The sequence below is a fragment of the Protopterus annectens genome, chromosome 2.part0, assembly GCF_019279795.1.
Source record: "Protopterus annectens isolate FY-2018-M chromosome 2.part0, PAN1.0, whole genome shotgun sequence".
Classification (NCBI taxonomy): domain Eukaryota; kingdom Metazoa; phylum Chordata; order Ceratodontiformes; family Protopteridae; genus Protopterus; species Protopterus annectens.
The window spans coordinates 1965796428-1965820142 of NC_056728.1; the positions used below are offsets into that span (position 1 = coordinate 1965796428).

At 37.2% G+C, this 23715-nt stretch overlaps 1 protein-coding gene across 1 annotated transcript in view; it reads left to right on the top strand.

The window, feature by feature from the left end:
- The window catches only part of FYN (FYN proto-oncogene, Src family tyrosine kinase), a 1397726-nt gene that overhangs the window by 680778 nt on the left and 693233 nt on the right, over positions 1–23715 (top strand). The window lies entirely within an intron of this gene.

Genomic DNA, 23715 nt, shown 5'->3' on the forward strand with positions numbered 1-23715 from the left:
ATGGTACTGTCTCACATGAAAAGATGGTTACCAACAGAATGCTACATGCTTCAGTTTTGAGACCAGGATTTTTAGTCTGCATAAGACATTGCAATTGGTCCACAAAGAAGATTATGCTTTTTTGTTGATGATGCAAAGATATGTATGTATAGTTGATGCACACGTAGAAAGAATGGGAGCTGACATGATTACATAATGTAAAGGTGGTAGCTTAAAAACAGTGCAGAACATCTGTGAAGGAGTAGTCTGTAGAATGAGTATACCAAAGGGGAAGAAACAAATGTAGGAAGGGGGACTGATGAATCTTGTATCATCTGATCTAACCTATGATCTTCTGTTTCTGGAGCCACAAGTACCATTTTATTCATTTGATCACTCATTCATTTTGTTAACTGGAAGGTCCTGCTGGATTTATCTTCATTAATGTGCAGATGTAAGAAAAGTTCCAAAATGTTGATTACTTTGAACATGTAAAGGGAAGTTTTCAGGCAGTCAGGTGCACTCAGATGACACTTAAAATGTAAAAATAATAGGTACTGGTCTACAGGCCATAAAACCAGCTTCTTAGAAATGTTCATTTAACAGTCTGAAATGATTTCCCAGCAACGTGTTAATAATGTAAAATAAAACAAGCTATTATTCAAAATGCCTAATTTTACTGAATGTGACATGTACAGAAAATGTATTACTAAAGAAATCGTTGCTATGAATGATGCATGCTAAGTTTTATGTTTTGGAGGCTCCATTCATTGGGTAAATTATATAATTTTACTTGGATGTTGAGTTTCTTTACTTCTGCTTTCAGTTGAGAAACAGCAACATTTTTCACCTACCGGCTTTGTATCGTGTAATTCTGTTTTCCTAAACTCCTTTGGAAGCTGTTTAGGGCTGCTGCCTTGACATGGTGAGACATTGCCTTCACACTCACTTTTTTCTAATTATGGTAGAAGTCATGAGGTTTGCCTTAAAGAACCTGTTATTTTATATCTTTCTCCCTAATTCTCGTACCTCTGTAGACATATAAAAGAATGGTATTGGGGGAAAAAGTGCAGTAATGAGTATTTCTGTTGAATTGTTATATGCGATGTTAGTTAACATGCTTCATGTTTTTTAAAGAATATCGATTCATGATAAATGAAGAGAGAACATAACAGGTGGCTGTCAGTTATCTGCATTGTGAATGCTATAAATAGATTTTGTTTAATGCACAACAGATGAAATTACTGTGTATTGCTGATACAACAGTGGTATCGTGATGGAATCCCAATGTAAAGGCAAAGGGTATAAGTAATTTGTTGTTAGTACTGGTTTGCCCTTGTCACACACATTTTTATACCATTTTGTTGATTAAGGGATAACAAAGTGCCAGTTCAAATGTAGATAAGTGCTGCAGAAGCTGCGAGTTCCAGGCTGTCACAAATTTGCAGTAAAAGCAGTGACTTCTGATTTGTGATGAAAGCCATACAAAATCTTTGAGATTATCGTATACTATATTACATCTTGCAGGCAAAGATCGCTTCCTTCCTTGATGTCTGCCTTATCGAGATGTGAGTAGTGCTTAACTTGTGGTTCTTTTAAAGTTAATGATGTATTTTCCTGTCTGCATCAGCTATCGTAGCCATAGGAAGGTTCATGTAGATGAGGCACCTGCCTTAGGCACCAGAGTGTAGGGGGTGTCATTTGGGCATGTTTTTTATTTGCATCTAAAATAGAGACTACTTTTTTTCCTTTAACTTTATTTTTGGCTTTCTGTCAGTGCTTGCTCCTTGCCACCTTTCTATACTTAGACTTGTCTAAATCTTCTTATATTTTACCAAACATTCTTAACTTTGTTACTCATCTTCTGCCTGAGGCAGCCTTGTGCCTAAAATGTTTTGTATCGCATTTTGTAATATTGAACATTTTGTGAAACGGTTTGTGTCTTGTATTTTTAGTTATGTTCGTAATCTCAAAAGCACAATGCAGTAATGCGCTGAGCTGATTGTGAAAAATGCTACCTGTGACACTAAGGCTGAAGATGTAGCTGTACTATTGTCCGATAAATTTAGCTTTAACTTTACCCCTCTCTCCCCTCCGTGTGTCCCTTAAGATATACCTGAAACTGGCTCACCTCCAGTTGTCACACAAGACGCAGACCTAAAAGTGCTATCAAAAGCTAAAAGTACTACAATATCCCTGGAGGCATGAAGCACAACTTAGCCACACGCCTAACAACACTGTTCAGTCTCATCCTCCATACAGGTTTTTTACCAAGTGAATGGAGAACAGCTATAGTAATTCCCCTGCATTAGTTAGGACCCTCCACAGATCTAGCCAGTTACAGAGCCATAAGTCTGATCAACCTCATATGCAAAGCCATGGAAAGACCTATCATGTAAATCAGTCAGGACATAGGGAACCTCCAAACACTAGACCTCTGTCAGTTTGGATTTGTCAAGGGCAGGTCAAGCTTACTCAGCCTGGTGTGTCTTTTTTGAAAAGGTCACCAAAGCAATGAAAGCAAAACAGCACACACCACATACCTCGACCTGGCCAAAGGTTTTTACACAATCCCCAACTCAGGCATTGTAGAAAAGCTAAATAAACTGGTAATAAACTCCTGTGTCACCCACTGGATTGCCAACTGGCTCATAAATGAGATGCATATAATCAACAGAGGGGAAGTTACGTCCACAAAAAGACCAGTCACCAGTGGAGTTCTACAGGGTTCTGTGCCTGGACTTCTCCTGTTTGGCATCTACTTTTCTGAAGTAAAAGTCAATACCAAAGGGCTGTAGCTGAGTGCAAGCTAGGAGCAGTCATTAAATCCCCAAATGACTTTGCCATCCTGCAAGAAGGTCTGCCTCATGTAAATAACTGGTGTCAAAATCTTGGTCTGAAACTAAATGCTAAAAAATGCATTATTGCATCCATTGGGAAGTTATCTACCCTAGGGAACTGCCACATTGACAATGCGCCCCTAAGAGTTAACACACTTGTTCATGATTTGTGAACCTCTGTGGATAGTGACCTAACTTTTGACAAACATGTGTCTATTGTTATAAGAAAGTCCTTCTGTATTGCACAGCTTATAAACAAAGAGATTGTGTCTAGATCTACAGATATTATTATCCCCCTTTACTCAGACTTTTAGGCCAATCATTGAATATAATGCCCCCTTTGGCATGTTTCCATCCAGATGCGTGCAACACCTGGAATGCCTAAAGAGATACCTTACTAAATGGATGTAAGGCCCAAACAACAATGTCCTACATGGACCAACTCAAAGCCCTGTCACTATACTCTGTATCCTACAGACTGCTAAGAGGTGACCTGTGTCTAGCATACAAAGAATCCCCCATCATGCCATTACTTATGGACTTACTGCACACCATTAAGTCAAATAGCATCAGAAGTATTTGGTCTAGGGATGTATAGCTTTTCTGCAACATCAACAGATCAGTTCAGTGGGACAGGTATATTTTGCCAAGGATACCTCTGCTATGGAACAGATTCCCCATCCACATAAAACAAAGTTCATCCCTGTCAAGTTTCAAGCGCAGCTTAAATCTGTGGATGGAAACAGAACATCTACCTCTGGACCTGCCCCCTGTACTACTAATGAACAGATGCAGCTCCTAAATGCTTTATTCCATGCATGGGTCCTCTCATGGTATGATCCCAGTTATTCTCATTAGGGGTACTATGTAGTTATCGACCATGGGATGGGTAAGGCCAGTCTGTAAACATATGGGATAGGTTATTTCAAGCACATAAAGGGAAAATGGCTAGGCTTAAATGGCCTGCAAGGGCAGGTAGCCTAGTACTTACCTGTGAACCTATCGCAAGATATAGTTATATCTGAGTTCTGGCAAGAAAGCATTGGAGCACATGATGGTTATGTAAAAAGAAATCACTGGTGTTCTTTAATTTGGGCAGAGACACTCTGGCAATCTTGAGTATTTTTCTATTTAATATTGTTCACTTTTGGGCCATAACTAGTCAGTTATTAGGGAGATTATTCTGTGGATGTTGAACGTGAACATCTCATTAGTGAAATTTTGGAAGGTAGAGATGGTCAGTAGGTCAGTGTGGCCAATATAGCACTGGGGCTATGTGCCAAGGATGCCTGAAAGATTTATATTGCTTGTGGTGGAACAGCCAAAAAAAGCAGTAAAAACTTCTTACAGTGCTGCTAACAGAGAGGGCAACAAGCAATTTATTTTGCTGCTGCTGGGAAGTCTTATTAAAATTGTTCCTCGAGTGTGGCTATAAATTTGTGCATTGAATCGCTAATAGACGCTGTATCTTGATGGACCACTGCATTGAATGTGGAAGAAGACATTATTTTTTTTGTTTATGCTTGCCCATATTCTGCGTTAATATTAAAAATAGAGCTTAATATAGAAAATTAAGAGTTGTCCTTAAAAGTGTGGTCAGCACTGTAAAATAGGAGTATATTTAAGACCAGCATTAAAAGAATGATACATGTTTGTTTAACAAAAGGCCTTTTAATTAAGTGTTGTTCCTTTCTATCTTTAGTAACTGTATTTATTTATACTTAAATTTTAACCCTTTCAAAAGTTTTTATTTCTAATCCTTTTATAGAATTGGATTATTTCTTAAGCAGCTAGACTTGCATAGAAACTTGCTTTGATTAGTAACAGTTCTGAGAAAGTAGTCAAATTAGAAGGCAAAGGTGCAGTCAGATCATTTTGGCTTGCATTGAAAAATCTAGTGAAATTTCAAGTATGTAGTAACCATAACAATAAATCTTATTCTGTGAGTGAGTGAGTGAGTGAGTGAGTGAGTGAGTGAGTGAGTGAGTGAGTGTGCGTGCGCGTGCGTGTGTGTTTGGGAAGGGGTGACGGAATGTGTATTTCTTGTTGAAATTTTTGCCAAATTGTTCTTCCTGCCCAGAGTTATTGGGTTGACAACAATGTCATCACATGCCACATGTTGATGTCACTCAGCTGCTTGGACAGTAATCCTATACTTGGTCTAGGTGTATCTCTTTGTTAGATTTTTTGAGTGAGTAAGTTGTCTTAACTATCATGTATCATTTGGAGCTTTTCTCCTGAGGCCTGCGTTGAAAACGGGTTCCTGACCCAGTCGGACTTTCCCTGTAAACAAATGTTAAATAAATAAATAAGTAAATAAATAAAACAAATGTATTTTTTGTGTTGATTTTCTTTTATCATATTTTGTCTAAATCTCATAACCTTTAATTAGGAATAGTGGTATTGCTGTTTGTGTGAGACTGCTGTGCAATGTTTCCCCATCTCCCCTGCTTTTCTCACTGTTTCTTAATAAACTCCTCTGACATGCTTCCTTACTATTTCTTCTTTATGCAGATGACATGGTTTTATTTTTTTATTCATTCATTTATGTAGGTGTGAAGTGTGCGTTATCTGTTATGTATGTGTGTATGTATATCAGATGTAGGTGCGATTGTGCGCACACACACACACACACACACACACACACACACACACACATAGATAAACAGACAGATAGATGGCTTTATTGATTGATATGGATGTAGAGATGCAGGTCAGCTCCTCCCAACTCAATTAAAAAGCTATTAGATGTTGACTTAAACTTTTGGAATATCTCAAAAACTTTCCAAAATATCCTGTAGCTGGCAAATTTATATCAGTCATAACTTCCCACTGGAATAATACAGTGCTTGTATTACCTGGGCCTCTGGTTGGATCAGAGGGTAAACTTCCAACACCACATTGATGTTTTAAAAAATAAAATTAACAAACTACACTTCTGAATCTGTAAAGTATGCCACAGTAGGTAAAGGTGCACATATGACCCAATTTGTCTATGCCCTCCCCCTTATTGCAGCAGTTTCATAACCCTGTCTTTGAGACATTAACACCACTGCCATGCCATCTCTTAAAAAAGGTTAAATGGCTCAGAGTTACTTAGTGAGCAGTTGTCATAGATTCTCAACTTTACAAACTCAGTAGAGAAGGCACATTTAGCAACTTTCCTGGTTTGCTTCATATTATGCAATGCAACTGTAATCTTTGCTGTCAAAACCCAAAAACTCTTCTTGTTTTCTCACCGCACAATCTGAACTATCATACACTACCGCTGCTTCTCTGTCCTGGCTCCCAAACTCTGGGATATCCTCTTGCTATCAGTTTGAGACAATAATTCCTACAGAATCTTTAAGAAAAGGATTTTAAAAAATCCTGCAGAAGGAAGATGTTATAAATACTGCAACAACAATCCACCACAGTAACCCCTAATCCCACGTAACAACCAATTTAGTGTCATGCTATTTATCACTAAGCATTAATCTTTTGGAGAATAAGTAAATTAAATAATACCTCAGGTCACATAAGACTGCTGGTAGTCCTCCGTATAACTACCCCTGTTCGCGCCCTCTTCCAGATAGCTAACCTGTGTTTGTGCCCTCTTCTACATAACTAACCCCTGTTCGTTCCCTTTTCCATATAACTAACCCCTGTTCGTTCCCTCTTCCATATAACTAACCCCTGTTCGTTCCCTCTTCCATATAACTAACCCCTGTTTGTGCCCTCTTCCATATAACTAACCCCTGTTTGTGCCCTCTTCCATATAACTAACCCCTGTTTGTGCCCTCTTCCATATAACTAACCCCTGTTTGTGCTGGCTTCCGTCCGTTTGTGCCCTCTTCCTTATAACTAACCCCTGTTTGTGCCCTCTTCCATATAACTAACCTGTTTGTGCCCTCTTCCATATAACTAACTCCTGTTTGTGCCCTCTTCCATATAACTAACCCCTGTTTGTTCCCTCATCCTTCATCTTGCGTTTCCCTTCTTATTTATTTTATCTATCTTTGTTAATCAAGGGCCATTTTCAGACTCCTCCTGGGAGCATGGCTGGTTAAGTAACGTACAGTCGCACAGTTAGACAGATGAAATCAGGAGTCGTCAAGCACTGGACCAGAAGAAGCAGTATGTTAATAGCTCATATCCTTAATCTTCTTAGCTGACTGCATTCTGGGTTTGTATCTCTACTTTCAAATCTTCCAGTTTTGAAAAGCATATTTCCTAGATATTTTATTTTTATTCCACATCTAGCTTTGTATATATGTATATCAGTTTCCTTCTGAAACAGTTTGTTGTTTCTAACCTTGAACTGCGAGAACAATGTGCTTCAGCTATTGCTTGTTGTTTCCTAATGAAACTTATTGTAAAATGGAATTTTTTGTTATGTTTTTTTAAGATGAGTTTGTACTCCTGGTCAGATTCTGAAAATGGTCCACTGGGATTAGTGTTCTACTCCAATTAACAAATACAAATAAACTAGTTTTCACTTTTCCTCATTGTTGTGCGACTGTAGAATATGTTTAAGTAAAGGGACATAGTCTGAGATGTATCCCCTCATGGTCGGTGGACTGGGATTGCGTCCCCCCCCATAGGCTGTTGTTATATGCATTGAATGTGGTAGACATCAGAGTATTTTGTCTAGCAGTCTACTGCCTTTTTAATTATTTTGTTAAAAAATGCAAAGCTGCAGCAGACTGCTTAAATTAAACCTAATTTCAGAAGGCCAGGGTTCTGGGCAGACAGCATCAGCTGTTTTTTTTCACCCTTATATATTAAAATATGTAAAGAAGTTATAGAATTGAAACTTGAATAACCAGAAAAGGGTTAAGCCTCTAACTAGGTTTACTTTCAGAAAGAATATTGCCAGCAGTGGTGGAATTCGGACACATCTGACAGCATCTCTTCAGCAAACAAAGATCAGCAAAGTGATCTATTGTTGCAGCTCAGCAAACTCAATTCTTTTTTCTTTCTTTGGCTGCAAGAAGAATTCTTCATTACTGCCCGGTCTGACAACAGCTCTGTGCTAATGTGTTTCCTTGAGGATGTGCCAGGTAACCCACTATGACCCCTCTGCAGCCGACCGTTTCCGCCACAACTCAGGCCTTAGATAAGCACAGCCAGTGGTGTTTATTTCAAATGATGCAGCCTAGAAGAAAGCACATTTCCTGCTTTTCCCTTAGACAGTTATGAATAAATCCTGGTTTTAAAGCTTAGCAAGGAAGTAGATCTTTAGTCAATACATGTCAGACAGTAAATTATTAAAACAAATTAGTTAAAAGTTATTTTTTCTGATTGTTTTTAGTAAAGCTGTATCTGTTCCCTGGTTTTACTTTGTGCTTGGAGTAGCAGCAGCAGTAGAATTCTTTTGCAGTGCTTAGATTAACTGAAGCATGAGGGCATTGCTGGCACTTATGTCCTTCTTATAATAGTGCTGTTGGACCTATTTGGCAGGTACATTACAATTTTTCTGTATATCTTTATTGCTGTTTTACAAATACCAGACAAATCTGTAGTTCTGAGTCTCCGTATGTATGTCAACAAAAGGACTAGATTTTAGGTTTCTAGTTCAGTGCAAGCAGTACAGTATTAAAAATTATTTAGGGATTATTTTGCTTCTGCTCAGATGAGGAAACCCCTAAAAATACAGTAAACTCTCAGTTAACAGGAGCTCAAGCAGCCAGAACTCTCAAGCAACCAGAATAAAATCGAAGAAATATAGTACAGTATGAACAGTTTAATTTTTCATGTATTGCACTTTACCCCCCCCCCCCCCCCAGAAAACATACCTTATGGTTTTAGAGGTTTAAAAGGGAAGATATAAATAAATTCTCTCTCTCCCCAACCTGAGAACGAGTCAAACCAAATAAGTCGAATCGCTAAAATGTCAACACTCGCTCCATACTCAGTCAATTTGCATCAGATTGCACATTCTATCTCCGATCTCTCAGACACACAGTCTCTTTAGCTTTCATACATGCATTCACTCACTCTTTCTCTCTCTCCTATCTCTCACACACACTCTTCAGCTTTCATGCATCTCTCCGACCTCTCACACACTTTTGCTTCTGCTTTCTTACATGCAATCACTTACTCTTTCTCTCTCCGATCTCTCACACACACTCTTCAGCTTTCATACATCTCTCCTATCTCTCACACACAGTTGCTTCTGCTTTTTTACATGCATTCACACACACTCTCTCTCTCTCTCTCTCTATTCAGTTCATTCAATTCCAATCCACTCAGCATGCCACTGAAAACCATTCCACATGCCACCACACTTTCTAGTGGAAGTATAGGTTTAAATATTATAATTCCAGCCAGACTTTTAATTACTGTATTTCAATATTAAAATCAATTCAATACAGTGTTTATGGTATAGTATAGTATGGGGTACAGTATTTATCAGGTCTATTTTTAATCGTAACTCTCAAGCAACCAGAAACTACACTTATCTGGCATCTACCAATCCCCATGGGTGCCAGTTACTGTATGTCTGGTTTGCGGCACAAGTTCGAGGGTCGGTGTCTGGCACCTTGTATTTTTCTGTGTGCAGAATGGTGGAGGGGGGGTGAGCTTTTGTAAGAGAGGATCTTTATTTCTTAGTAATAAACTCTACCAGGTTTTCATACAGTTTCACTTTTCTTTATCTCTTAGTTTCATTTTAGCTTTAAGTTGGGCATTATAAAGGGTTTTTAAGTTAACGTATTGCCACATTCCTCTTATCATTAATTATCATTAATTACCTCTGTATTTCCCTAGTGAAATAAGTTTAGAATGGTGTGCCTGTTAGTATACAGTGGCACACAAATTTTAGTGTCTGCCTCCACTCGTGAGTTCTTCTCAGGTCTCACCTTTCCTCACTTCTTCTGAAGACACATTGGCTGGTCGACCAGTGATGCTACATTGCTCCTTAATGTGAATGTGGATGACTGAGTACTTGCCTCATGATGAGTTAGCATTACAACTGGAACTGGTTCCTGACTTTTGCCCATTGTTTGCTAGGATAGGCTTCAGTCCATATGCTCCACAAATGGGTGATGGAGATCTTACTTACCTTAACATCAGACTTGCAAGTATTTAATACTGTGGACAGATCTGTAGTACTGACTTCTTTCTGTTTGTGCCTGTGTTCATTTCAGAAACATACCTTCTATTCAGGGTGGTCAGCCAAACTGGAGACAGATTATTTTACAGCATCAGCTCTTCTATGTGCACAGGCTCTGGGTTCTAGTGACTTTTAACAGAAGCTGTGGCTATCACAGTGGCCTGAGACTTAAAAGTCCATATGTTTGTAGGTTCTTACAGAGCTTGCAAACAAAATAAAAATAGGTTTATTCTCTCTCACCTACTAACACCTCTAAACCATCTCACCCACCCTCCCTTGCCCTCACTTTCATTACGCCACAGCATTGCCTCCACAATGTAAACCTGAAGTATAAGTGTGTAAAGTTATAAAATGTGCATTTCTGTCATAAAATTGTTGCTAATTCTATTCATTACATCACCCTTTTTGTTTATATATATATATATATATATATATATATATATATATATATGTATATATGTATATATATATATATATATATATATATATATATATATATATATGGGTCTAGGACTATTCACTGAAAGCACATTTCACTGAAAGTCAAATAACTGTGCACAAATCACTGAAAGCTCAATTCACTGAAACACATTTCACTGAAAGTTATATATGGCCTTTTCCCCACTGTTGTGCGACTCTGGAGTTAGTATATATAGTAAGGGGGGTGTGTGGGGGACATAGCCCCTCACATATTTTGGATATATATTAAGTTCAGAAAATAGTAATTTATTGGAATTGCAAGTATCCATGTATATAATTCAAAATATTTAAAATGGCTATGACCCCCACACCCCCCTTACTATATATACTAACTCCAGGGTCACACAACAGTGGGGAAAATGCCATATATAACTTTCAGTGAATTGAGCTTTCAGTGAATTGTGCACAGTCAAATATGTTTCAGTGAAATGTGCTTTCTAGTCCTAGACCCATATATATATATATATATATATATATATATATATATAATTTTTTTTTTTTTTTTTTTTCTGTCCTGTCTGTGAAAGCTACACCTTACTGACACTCTGTTCTACTTTGTCTTTGTGAATTATTTTACCTGGGCAGTACCTACAAATGTTTGGTTGTGGTCAGTTTACTACCCCACCATACTTCTCAACCTGGAAATATCAAAAATCAGGCCAAAGACCCATGAAAAGTCGGTATAACTATCCAAAATTTGGGGTGCTGATTAACATAAAATTTGTATGCATAATTATATACCCACACCCACTCCAGTGGAATTGTGGGATACCAACATTCAAACACATATTGAAGAATAGACAAAATATTACATAACACAAACTATAACCAGAACAACAGCATTTTACTTGGGCTGTTTCAAAATTAGGATCATGAATCTCTGTAAAATAGAAATATCTAAATTTTCTCTAGTTTCCTTTTCAGATTGCAGCAAATCGTATGTAGTGCAATTCTTTTCCAGTTATTCCATACAGCTGTGCAGAAATGATTATGGGTTAGAATTGAACATCAAAAATGGTTATTTTACAAGTAGAGATTGAAAGTAATGCCTGTTTGCACCATATGTATAGGGCAACATTTCTGAGTGGATACAATTCTTAGTAATAGGGAGCAATGACATTTGGTTTGAGTACTGCAGAATACAAATATCCTTTATACACCACTCACCACGTGTCGAAGATGCACACATTTTTATAAATGTTACAACATCACAACTCCTATCTTCTCTTACAGTTAATTCACAAATCTGAGCTCCTACCTTTACTTCTTTATTAAAAACGTTCTTAAAAGAAAATACTGGCTTAGTAGAAAGGGCTGATCAGTCTGCATTAGACACACTAGCTTGTCTCTACCTTTCATAATGCCACTGAAATTTTGAGGACAACACCTGTCCATTTCTCATAAGATCACAGCAGAGCACTAGGTCTGTATAAAGCAAAGCAAAGATTTAGCTTATAACAACACAAGCATATCCTGAAATGGACAAATGTATCTGATAATCATCTAGTCCACTACCTTTGCTGTACCCAGCTCAGACATTCAATGCCACCATGTCGTGATTATCACACAAGAGTGTAATAATGAATGATCACCTACTAAACCACTATGTCAGTCAGAAAACCAAAGAAACTGTGTTGGGTAAAACCTTGGTGCAGAAATAAATCCAAATGAAAGGTAAAAAGTAAAAAATGCACCAAGATAACACACAGCAAACGTTTAATCACAGCAAAGTACAAAGTGGTAAGCGCTTTCACAACCAAAGTTGCTTCATCAGACACCACAGTAAAAAATGCACAGGTTTAAATAGAGATTCTAAAATGCCAATTAATCAATAAAAATCACACAATGATTAAGTAGCAGTGAAAACAATTAAGCCTCATGCTCAAACTAAAAAAGCATTGCTTAAAAACATTGCTTAAAAACATTCTACAAGAAGGAATCAAATACTATACATGAGAAAGCACTTAAAAAACTTATAAAATCATTATAAAACATGGGAAAATACTAGGCAGGAAAAAGTTAAATAGAATACTTGGAAACTAATAGTTAAATACATTAGACTAATTTTGAAAGAACTTAGCTAATCTTAATGCTTGAGAATGTCTAGCCTTTAAAAAAGGGACCAAGGAAGTAGTAGCATTCAAACCAGGATACTTTTCAGCATTAAGTTTCAAAATCCACTTCTGTTCATGTCCCTCTGTGATATTCTCAATGTCACCACCTCTGGGGTTTCTATGAATATGTTGTAGAACAAAGAACTTAAAGGAATGAGAACGGCCATTGGACATAACATGATTGGCAAGAGCATTTGATGGTTTATTATTACTAATATCTCTTAGGTGGTCTAGAATACGATCTTTAAGCATTCTATTTGTTTTTCCTACATAAAAAGCAGGACATTGTACACAAACAATAATAGACCACATCTGTAGATCTGCAATCAGTGTATTGATTAGTGTACAAAGAAAATTTCCTAGTAGGATGTACATATTTATTTTTGCTATATATAAATTGACAAGCACTGCAATTCCTGCATGGAAAAGTACCATGCCGATTGGATCTAATAATAGTTCTAGATAATTCACCATGACATAGATGTTGTTTAAGGGATTTATTATTTCTAAAACTAAAAATAGGAGAATGTCCGACCTTGTCTACCAGTCCAGGCACTTCTTGTAGCAAATACCAATGCTTTTTTTTTTTTCAAAACAGGTTTATTGTTTTAACATATAAGAGAAATATCATAACAATTTTATACAAGTAATTAAAAATAGATATTATTATAATATTCAACAAAACAACTAAAGTATTTACAAAGACATCCACTACAATCAGATCAATTAATTAAACTAAAATACCGTGCTATTGAAATTAGAATTTTTTTAACACATTTTGTAAATTATCCCATACAATATAATATGATGTTTTTCTAGTTGTTCTCATTCTAATTGTGCTTATTTCCATATGGCACATTATATTCATAACATTTTTAAATTCATTGAACGAAGGAGGTGTATCTGAAATCCAATTTCTAGTTATTATTTTCCTGGCCACTGCTAGGATAGACCATAACAAGGGAAGCTTAATCTTTTTAACACATTGAGGTACAGGTGTGTTGAATAATATAAGAGACTTAGAAATAATGAAATTATCTGTAAAAAGAGCCTGCAAAAATTCATTAATTGAAATACCAATGCTTTTTGACTACATCTAAGTATTGATTGATGTTACTGGAAAACTGAAACACCACTCTAAAATCATTACTAGTTCTGTTAGTGTATCTTGTATTGTCAACAGCATCACCAGCATTAAAATAAGGTTTACATCTAGTGCTTCTCAGCTTCCAGGCATTAGAGATAGTCTGTTCAATGTCTGCAAGCGAGTATCCCCTATGTAAAAATTCTGTTTTAAATTAGATAGGGCAACTACTGCATCTTCATCTCTGCTATGCAGTCGCAGTGTTCTAAAAACCTGACCCTTGAGCACGTTCCTAGGAACGTGTCTAGGGTGCATACTAGATTTGTACAAAAGAGTATTTTTTCTAGTGGGTTTAAAATAAATATTACTGCAAAGACTATTTAAAACAGATTTACTAATCTGCACATCAAGGAAACTGATGTCAGTGTTGGAACTATGGTAAGTGAACCTTAAAAAATCAGTAGTTGAATGCAAATATTCCACAAACTGTGCCAAATCAATACCAGAGCCTCTCCACAGCATAAACACGTCCTCTACAAAGCGGACGTACCAAAGTATTTGTCCAAAGAATGGATTATTGTTTGACAACACATTTTGCTCTTCCCAGCTGACCAAAGCCAAGTTGGCGTAGCTATTTGCACATGCAGTGCCCATGGCCACGCCAACTTTCTGCAAAAAGAATTGCTCCTGGAACATAACAATGTTGTTCTCTAGGATAATCTCTAAGAGACTACAAATCAACTGTATCTTAGTGTTGGTGAAACACTTATTCACATAAAGAAAATCCCTAACGCTGTCAACACCCCAGGTGTTAGGTATACTAGTGAATAAGGATTCAATGTCTAATGTAACAAGGACAAAATTCTCATTAACATCAACACTTTCCATTCTATCATAAAGCCTTTGTAAAACATCTTTGTATCCTTCAATATTGTATGGCAGTTTGCCAACAAACCATGCAAACATCCCTCTACATAAACAGAGAGAGGTTCAGTACACCACCCAGTGCCTGAAACAATAGGACGCATGGGTGGAGATAACAAATTTTTGTGTATTTTGGTAGGCCATATACCCTGGGAACAAGTGGTTTATACACATTAAAATACTTAAAAAGTGAATCATCTATTAAATTCGTGATTAGTAAATCAAAAATTAAAAAAGAAACTTTATCTATAATAGCGTTAGCAGTAGGCTTGGAAATGCATTGATATGTATGCGTATCAAGTAAAAGTTTCTCCATTTGTGTGACATATAAATCCTTGTCCATTAACACTATACCGCCTCCTTTATCTGCCTGCTTAATAACTATTGAATGTATATTTTGTAATTCTTGCAGGGCTCTGTGTTCATCTACTGTCAAGTTATAAAATGACATACTAGTATCAGTTAAGTTGTTTAATTCTCTAAAAGCAATTTCACATACATCTATGAATCGTTGAATACCTGTTGGTAAAGCTGGAACAAAGGTACTAGGTTTTCTGTATATATTATGTCCTTTATTACCTGCAGTAGTATCTGTAGGAAACAAACACTTCAGGGAAAGACTTCTGCCAAGTAGTCTTAAGTCCTTCAACATTTCTGCTGGGTCAGCCCTCCTTGCAGGAATAAAGGATAAACCTTTATTAAGAACACTAAGCTGTTCACTATTTAACACAAAAGAAGAAATATTTATAACTAAGTCTGAGACTACATGCGTCTCTTTTTGGATTGATGAGCTATCACATCCATGTGCTGGCTCTTGAATGTCTTGCTGTTGTGTGTAAAGCTCTTGGACCGAGCTCTGTACGGCAGGGCTGTTCTCAAAGAGTAGTCCCCCTTCTTTGTCTTGTCTAAAAAAGCACTCGTTTCCCTGTTTAGTTCTTGTCCTTGAGTATTATTAACTACAGATACATTTGAAGTTGAAGGCATTACTGCCGATGCGTAAGTGGGACGCACATCATTAATAAACTTGTCAGTGGTAAAGGAAGTCTCCAAACTGCTAAAAGCAGTAAAAGAAGGTTGCATACCTGGTTCTGCTTGCATAGCGTTCGTAGATACGGGCGCCACAACTCCCCGATCGTCTGCAGTAGTAGGAACTGCCGAAGTAGCAGTAACAGGAATTTGCAAACCTGGTTCCACTTCTGTAGCATTTGTAGATACGGGCGCCATAACTCCCCGATCATTCATAGAACCGGAAACAGGACCAGAGGAGCCAGTCGTGTTTCCCTGCGATGCAGTATTTGCATTAAAGGGACCATTACTTTGAATAGATGTAGTTTTAACTTCTTTCGGCCAAGAAAAGACATTGTTTCTTGCAAAGTCGGTTTTATCTCTATTAAGTTTAGATAACTTAATAGACTGCAGTTTCTTCTCATAAGCAACTATATTATCCTGTAGTTGACTCATTTTGTTGAATGTAATATCACAAGAAAAATTGTTAGTGATTTTTGTTTCAAGATCAGTAATCTGTGCTTTTAAGTCAGCTTCAATAGGTGAAAAAAAGTCTATTAAAAGTTCCATATATTGAGAAATAAATTGTAAATTTAATTCTTGCCATTTACGTAGCAGGACTGGATATGTATCACCATAGGTGGGCATATTCAGAATTCTTAAGCCTCGTGGAATAATTTTGGCTTCCAACGAAGCTTGAAGATGTAACCTCTGCCATTGCAGTCTCTTGTATTTATACATCATATTTTCTAGATTCTTATATTGCTGAAAAAATTCTGGTAAACGTTGTTGATTAGAAAAAGTTTCATCCATACCAGCTTGTATAACAGTATTCAACAACGGATTCACAGGAATGTCTAGAATCCTTAGGAAACGGTGATGTTGTCCACTCACAGACTGCTCAGTTGTAGTATCTTCCATGGAGCTATGTGTCCCTTCACAGAACAAAACCAAAAACAGAAAACCAAAGAAACTGTGTTGGGTAAAACCTTGGTGCAGAAATAAATCCAAATGAAAGGTAAAAAGTAAAAAATGCACCAAGATAACACACAGCAAACTATGTCAGTCAGCCGGGGAGACCAATGTTGAAAATACATAAACTATGTCATTCCTTTCTGTTTATTTATACCCACTCATGTGAATGGTGAAGTTTACAATGATGAGTGGGGGAACACTGACATTTGATGTGAACATTTAAATACCACTTTTACAAGGCACAACTTAAAAGACTTCCATCTTTCAGTGTCATTCTATGTGCTTCCATAGACATGTTCTTTAATGTGGCTTTTCAGTAAGCCCCCACCAAAGTAATCTGTATCTAAAACTATCAGCGACTGACGTAATAGTGGACATGCTTTGAAATACCAGCTGAAGTCATGAATTGTTAGCTGCCCTGTGACTTACTTGTCCCAGTTGCTGGTGGCACTATTCCATGCCCAGTTCTGCACTGCCTGCAGCACCGGGAACCCGCTGCCAGCCCGATCCTCTCCAGCAGGCTTCCCCTAGAGTGAGACACAACTGACATAGCAGGTAATGCTGCCGAGCCACCTGTAAGCCCACAAGCCAGCTGAACTACCTTCTAGAAAGACATTGTGTTCACAGTTAAAGTACAACAGCAAATAGTCAAAAGCTAAAAACTAGAAATACTACTAGAAGAAACAATGCACAAGGGCTAATTTGTGAAGATTCACCGGTCGCAACTCAGGACCAAATAACTCCAAACCCACGAAAAAACGAGGATTACCCAGAAGAATATATGCATGCACTCCGTACACTGTCGACCAACTTAACTTATGATTCCTTTTCTCTTACAACCCTCAAATCATTCAACAATCAACATTAAAACAAAAGTCACTACTTACAAAAATGCAACTCAAACAGGGAAAAAAGGGCCAGACTCACAGCTGTGGAACCTTTTTTCACAGTTTCCTGTGCATATTCCACCTGAAAAAGATGCCCGTCTGGGGAAGACCTAGTTATAGCTCTGTTGTATCTAGCAGCAGCCATTCTTCTACCCAAATAAAATGCTTAACTTGTACTTTTTACTATGAAGCTGTCATCCCATCATTCAGAGAACTTTAGGCTGATTCAGTGTCGTCATGAAAATTTGGAAACTTCTGCCCCCATTCAGGTGCTGTTCTGCAGTACTTCTCTGCAAATGTACAGACGGCTGCTTATAAATACATTAGTTACTGTCTTTTTTTTTTTTTTTGTACTACATTATGTTGTAAGGTTCATGATTGTCACTCTTTTTTTTTCTAAATAAGTTGATATACATCCCTTTTAACAGTGTTTTGATACGCCCAAGGAGGGAGTATTATTATTATTATGAGCAGTTGTAAATGTGATCATAATTAACAAAAGCTAACATCTAAGACAATCCTCATTTGTGTAAACACGCTAGAGAAGCTCTGCAATGCATAAAGCACCATGTTTTGTTGCCAAGAATCTTACTGCAACAGCAGGTAGTAAAAGCAAGCATAAGTGGTGTGTAAGAACTGATCCCCTTGTCTTTTAGTGGAAATAGACTATTTGGGTATGGGTGTAAAGTAGTCTGTCATAGTCACACAGAAGTATATTTGATTAACACAAACATCTGTGGAGGGTGGTGTTAGTTACTGAAGCATATGCTTTGTATTACACTTTCCAGCACCCATCAGTGATCTCAACACATTTGTAAGCAGTATAATAATAATCTGGACTGGACTAAAAGTTCTACCACATTAATATCACAGAAGGCAGGTTATACTAAAAATACTGTTCCTCCCACTTTAAGGAATATGTAACGTTCTTGTATTTTTTCCACTGTGTCTTACTGGAGAACGTTGTGACTTGGTGGAAGGTTCCATTTCAGGGAGTTGAGGAGGTGGACAAACAAAACTTAAGGAACCGTGTTGTGTAAGTTTTGTGATTAATTCTTATATGCATGCTTTTGAAATATGTAATTCTATGTTTACAGTCTTCGTACTTATGATTGTAAATAAACAATTTAAGTGTAGAAAGAGCCTGTTATTTATCTTCCTCTAGCCTATAAATGTGTCATTTACACGTTTCTTCTTGTTTGTTTCCGTGGAGTAAGAACTGTTCATGATGCGGGCTGTGGCTTAACAACCTTTTTTTTTTTTTTTTTTTTTAAGCTCTTGGAGTCTCCGACAGGCAGTCAGTCACTGTCTCACAACACTGATGTCATCACATATGCCCCTGCACATTGGATGATGATGTGGGATATGCTAGCGATGCATGATGATATCAGTGGTAACTAAAAATTGTAAATAAAATTGGGATCTGGGCCACTCGGTAATTTGTGGCACCCCATTATTTTGCCCTCAAAACTGGGAAAGTCTGAGGAATTCAGTATAGCTAAGAGGTAGATACCCCAGTAAACAAATGTAAAATAAAATAAAGAAACCCAGAAATATTACTCAGTAGTGGTGGGAAATTACTTTTTTTTTTCCACATAATGCAGGTGAAAATTTGTGATTGCCCACCCAAGTATCCATACTCATTTAAATGTTGGGTTAGGTACTGGTCGTGCCAGCTGCCATTAACGTGACAATACAGTATAGATTTAGTTTGCAGTAAAAGATTTTTTTTTCTTACCACCAGTTCTCTTTAATTGAAGGAATTTAAGGAGTTCAAGATTACTCATAGCACATAAGTCTAAATATAGAGTACCCATTAGGAGACTGTATAAGACAGAATACAGGGCTTTTACTCTGAGTAGCTGAGGTTTATAAGACAAGAGATAGTTTTGGAGAGGAAGCATTGACGTCACCTGATTTGTTTAAAGTACTTAGTGACATACATGGTGAAGGGGGGAGGTATTATCTTCACTGACAGTCCTAAAAAGCGAGGAATAATTTGGAGACTGTTACTTCTATGGACTACGAAGAGAAATTATGAAGGATACATTGTACAAGTTAGAAGGATTTTCTAACCATGGCAAGATGTGATAGTCAAAGGAGAGTTTCTTGTCAACATAGGTACCCAAATCAGTTGATTCAACATCCTGGACCCATGTAGAAAATGGGAAAAATGGTGTTGATGATGAATACCCAAGACCTTGATGACTAGATTGAATTTAAGTGGGATGTTATTTTTGTAGTCCTACCCCAGTTTGTAATCAACAACCTTGGTTAACCACAACCCCTTGATACCAGATTTTATGTCAGAGAAGTAATATGCCAAAGAGGAGGCCAATTTAGAACTGTGAAAGACCATTGATGATGTTTTTTTTCATGTAGAGCAAATACTCCCAACCTTAAAAGTATGAGTCTTATCAGACAACTTGTAAGTGTTCCAGTGATCTATGTAGGGATTAATGTTGAGTTGGGAGGAATTTGTCAGTAATCCCTGCATGAGGAATAGTGTTGTAGACTTTATCTTTGTCCTCAATAATATTTTAAAAGAACTCAAGGTTGAGCAATCATGGTCTGCCTTTTACAAAGCTGAACTGGTGTGAATCCAGGAATATAAGGCTTCCTATATTGTTGTTCATTAGTCCAGCTATACCACTTTTAATAACCTTGCAAATAATGATTGTGAGACTAAAAAGCCTCTAATTCCCAGCCTTAGTAGAGGGGCCACCTTTATGTAAGGGCACCACAACAGCTGTTTTCTGCACTACAGGGATGTAGTCAGTGGAGAGAGACTCGATTTGTAGATGAAGGGACTTTGCTAAGTGGAACATAGCACTTAGCAGAGATCCATGGATATTTTTGGTACCAGTGGAACTGATATTTTTAATTTTGGAAAGTGTCAAAGGACTTTAGCAGGAGGTGTGCGGTAGAATTAAGAGGACAGGGGGAAGAATGGTTGGAGTGAAACTGGAAGAAAATTTTTTAGTATTTTAATTGTATTCTTGGGATGAGAAAAGAATTAACACTGGAAATAAGTTCATTACATAATTGTTGATTACAGCTTAGCTCCTTGATACAGCTGAAGAAGGTCTTATGATTGTCTTTTGAAGTGGTTGCAACCTTAAGTTCACAGTCTTGCATTTCCTAATGATAAGCTTGAAAGACTAAACCGTTTTAAATTACTTTCATAATAAAGAAGTAGACATCTTTTATAGATGGTCAGGAACTTTTTAATTTTGTTTTAGAGTTTGCCGATGAGTGAGTTTCACCATATGGGTTTAGCTTTATATTTGCAATTATTCTTGCATCATTTTGGTCACTCAGAAACAAAAATGGTATTTAGGAAGCCCCCTGTCTGCAGTCATTTTGCCTCCCCTACAAACAGCAAATGACAAAGGTTTTTCTTCCTAATTCCTTTCTTCACTGCCAAGAGATTATGGTGCATCTTCACAGACTTGGCCTAAAGACCTGCTGTATACTTAAAGAAATTTAGCATTCCGTACCTCCTCAGTTTTGTGTAGCAGCACCATTTTAACAACTGCATTATAAATGCTTCATGGAGAATGCATCTGGATCTCCATTCCCAAAGTCTGAGAACTTAACTGCTCCAGTTTCACTTTCTGTTAGAGCTGAAGCAGTTTTGGCTAGTTTCATTTATTATCATATCTTCTTTCCACTAACCTTCAGCTCAGAAATATATATATAGGGATATATTCCTGATAGTCCCAGAATTGGCACTATATTAAGTAATAAATGCTTTATGGAACTCATGATTTAATCCTGGTTGCCCACCATTTCCTTTAGATTTAACAAACTTCCCTGTATCTAAAATAGGTTGATATTTAGTATTCCTGCCTTCCTGAACCTCTTGGCGAATGCTAATAATAAATTCTTCAGGGTAACCCCTTTCCTGAAACATCTCAGTAAGTTTAGAACATTCTATTTGTTATTCTGCATCATCTGATGTAATTCGGGAGGCTCTTACAAACTGGCCCTTGACTGTGCTCCTTTTCTGATATCTAGGATGTGAACTATTATAATGAATATAACTGTTGGAAAAGGTGGGTTTTCTGTAAATGGATGGTTTGAAACTGGTATCATGGAAACTTAATGTCACATCCAAATAATTGACCCTTTCAGAATTGACCTGATAAGTAAACGTCAAAAAAACAGTAGTGGAATTTAAATAATTCATAAATTCCCCTATAGTACCAGTCAAACCTGTCCAAAATATGCAGATGTCGTCCAGAAACCTTGAGTAAAATATCCAATTATTCCTGTATTCACTATTAGTAATATACTTCTTCTCCCATACTGACAAGACAATGTCAGCATAGGTAGGGGCACAGTTGGCGCCCATGGCCACCCCGGATTTCTGTTTAAAATATTCACCAGAAAAGTAAATAAAATTGTTATGTAATACTAAATCCGCCAATTCCATGACTAAGAAAATATCATTGTCACTGGCCTGTATTCCTTCTCTCAAAGCTTCTTCTCACCAAAGTAATCCTTTCTCATGTGGTATAACAGAGAAAAGATCAATCACATCAATAGTGAGAAAAACTGTAGGTTAGGAACATTAAACTCAGGAACAATTTTACTCAGAAATTTCCAGGAATCTTTAAGTAAATGTTGCTCTCTACCCCACAAAGATCTAAGTTTCCAATCAAGAAACTTTGAAAGGGGTGAAATCTTAGATCCCTGGGCAGAAACAATAGGCCTTAAAGGCGTATTTTCCATGTCTTTATGAATTTTTGGTACCCTGAAAATGGCTGGTACCCTGGGATTCTCATTTTCTAAATACCAGTATGTACTAAAATCTATTACATCTTGGTCCAATAAGTCCTTGATACACAAATCTATTTTTTTATATGAGATATTAATTTCATGAATTGAAACAAGAGTGTAACGTGTATCATCATACAAAACAGCATGCATTTTGCTTTTGTACATAATTTTGTCCATAAGGACTGTGCCACCCCCCCTTATCTGGCTCCATTACCCTGATATTGGGGTTGTGGCTTAAGTCAAGGAGTAGATCATGTTCAGCAATAGTCAAATTGGGAGAATATTTGTTATTTTTTATAGCTTTTCTGATTTGCTGTTCAATTCTGTTCTCAAGATTCCTTAGTTAGGGGTGTATAGGGGGGTTGTAAACGCTGGACCTAATGGGGGTAGAGATATCAGTATGTGTAGTGGTTCCAAGTAAATTTTCCAGATTGAGCTTTCTAATAAACATCTTAAGGTCCAAAATGACCTTAGCAATATTACTATTTCTTTGTGGAACATACTTGAAACCTTTTGTGAACAGGTCAAAAAAAGTATCAGTAACCAAAAGGTCACTATAATTGTATATATAATAACCTGCTCTAAGAACACAAGAGTTACCCCCTATTTACCATTTCAGATTCCTGTTCCATTTCCTGTTCATGTTGTGCTCCCCTCCCCCCTGTGGAGGTACTTGCCCGGGAAAAATAGTTATTGTCTTGTTGATTACGCTGATTACGTATTCTTTCAGACCTCCTAGGAAGTGGTTCCTGTCCATAGTTGTTGTCATTATCCTCTCCTTCCCCTTCCACTAAATTGTCTGCATCGTATGCTAAATCATCATTATTAAAATTGTTGTTACCAGGTCTTTCTCTTAAGTAACCAGAGTGTGTAGATGGAGGTGCTGGATATTGCCTACCCTCCTGATATTCCCTGATATCTCTATTGAGCTTATTATACTTTCTAGTAAGTATTTCATCACATTTCTTGTCTATTTGAATTCTAATATCGTAATACCTTTTCTTTTCTCACTCTACAGTAAACAACAAATCATTTGTCACAACATTATTGTATCTATCAATGTCCTTTTGTAAAATACAAATGTTTGGTATGAAGCTTATAAATGTAAAAGTGAAAACAGAAAAAAAGTTATGTCTTATCATAATGTTCCATCTGTGTTGTCGACCTTCACTAATCCTTGACGGTGGGTTCAGTTCTGAGCCTCGGAACCAACTCAGCTGTTTATTCCAGCTCGTGCCTTCACTACCCATAATGCTCCTCTCAAAATTACCTCATATCAAGTTTGCCAAAGATAGAAGACAGATAAGTAGAACATATAGTCAATATAATAGACATAGTAGTCAGAGACCAGGTTTGTGTCCTTAATATATGAAGCTAGCTATGGAAAAATCCAGTGCACTAAGAGTCTCTGGTAGGGGGAAGGTGGGTGGGGATGTCAAGGATTAGTGAAGATCGACAACACAGATGGAACGTTATGGTAAAACATAACTTCTTTATCTGATGTTGTCAATCTTCACTCAGTCCTTGACAGTGGAACAGAGTCCCC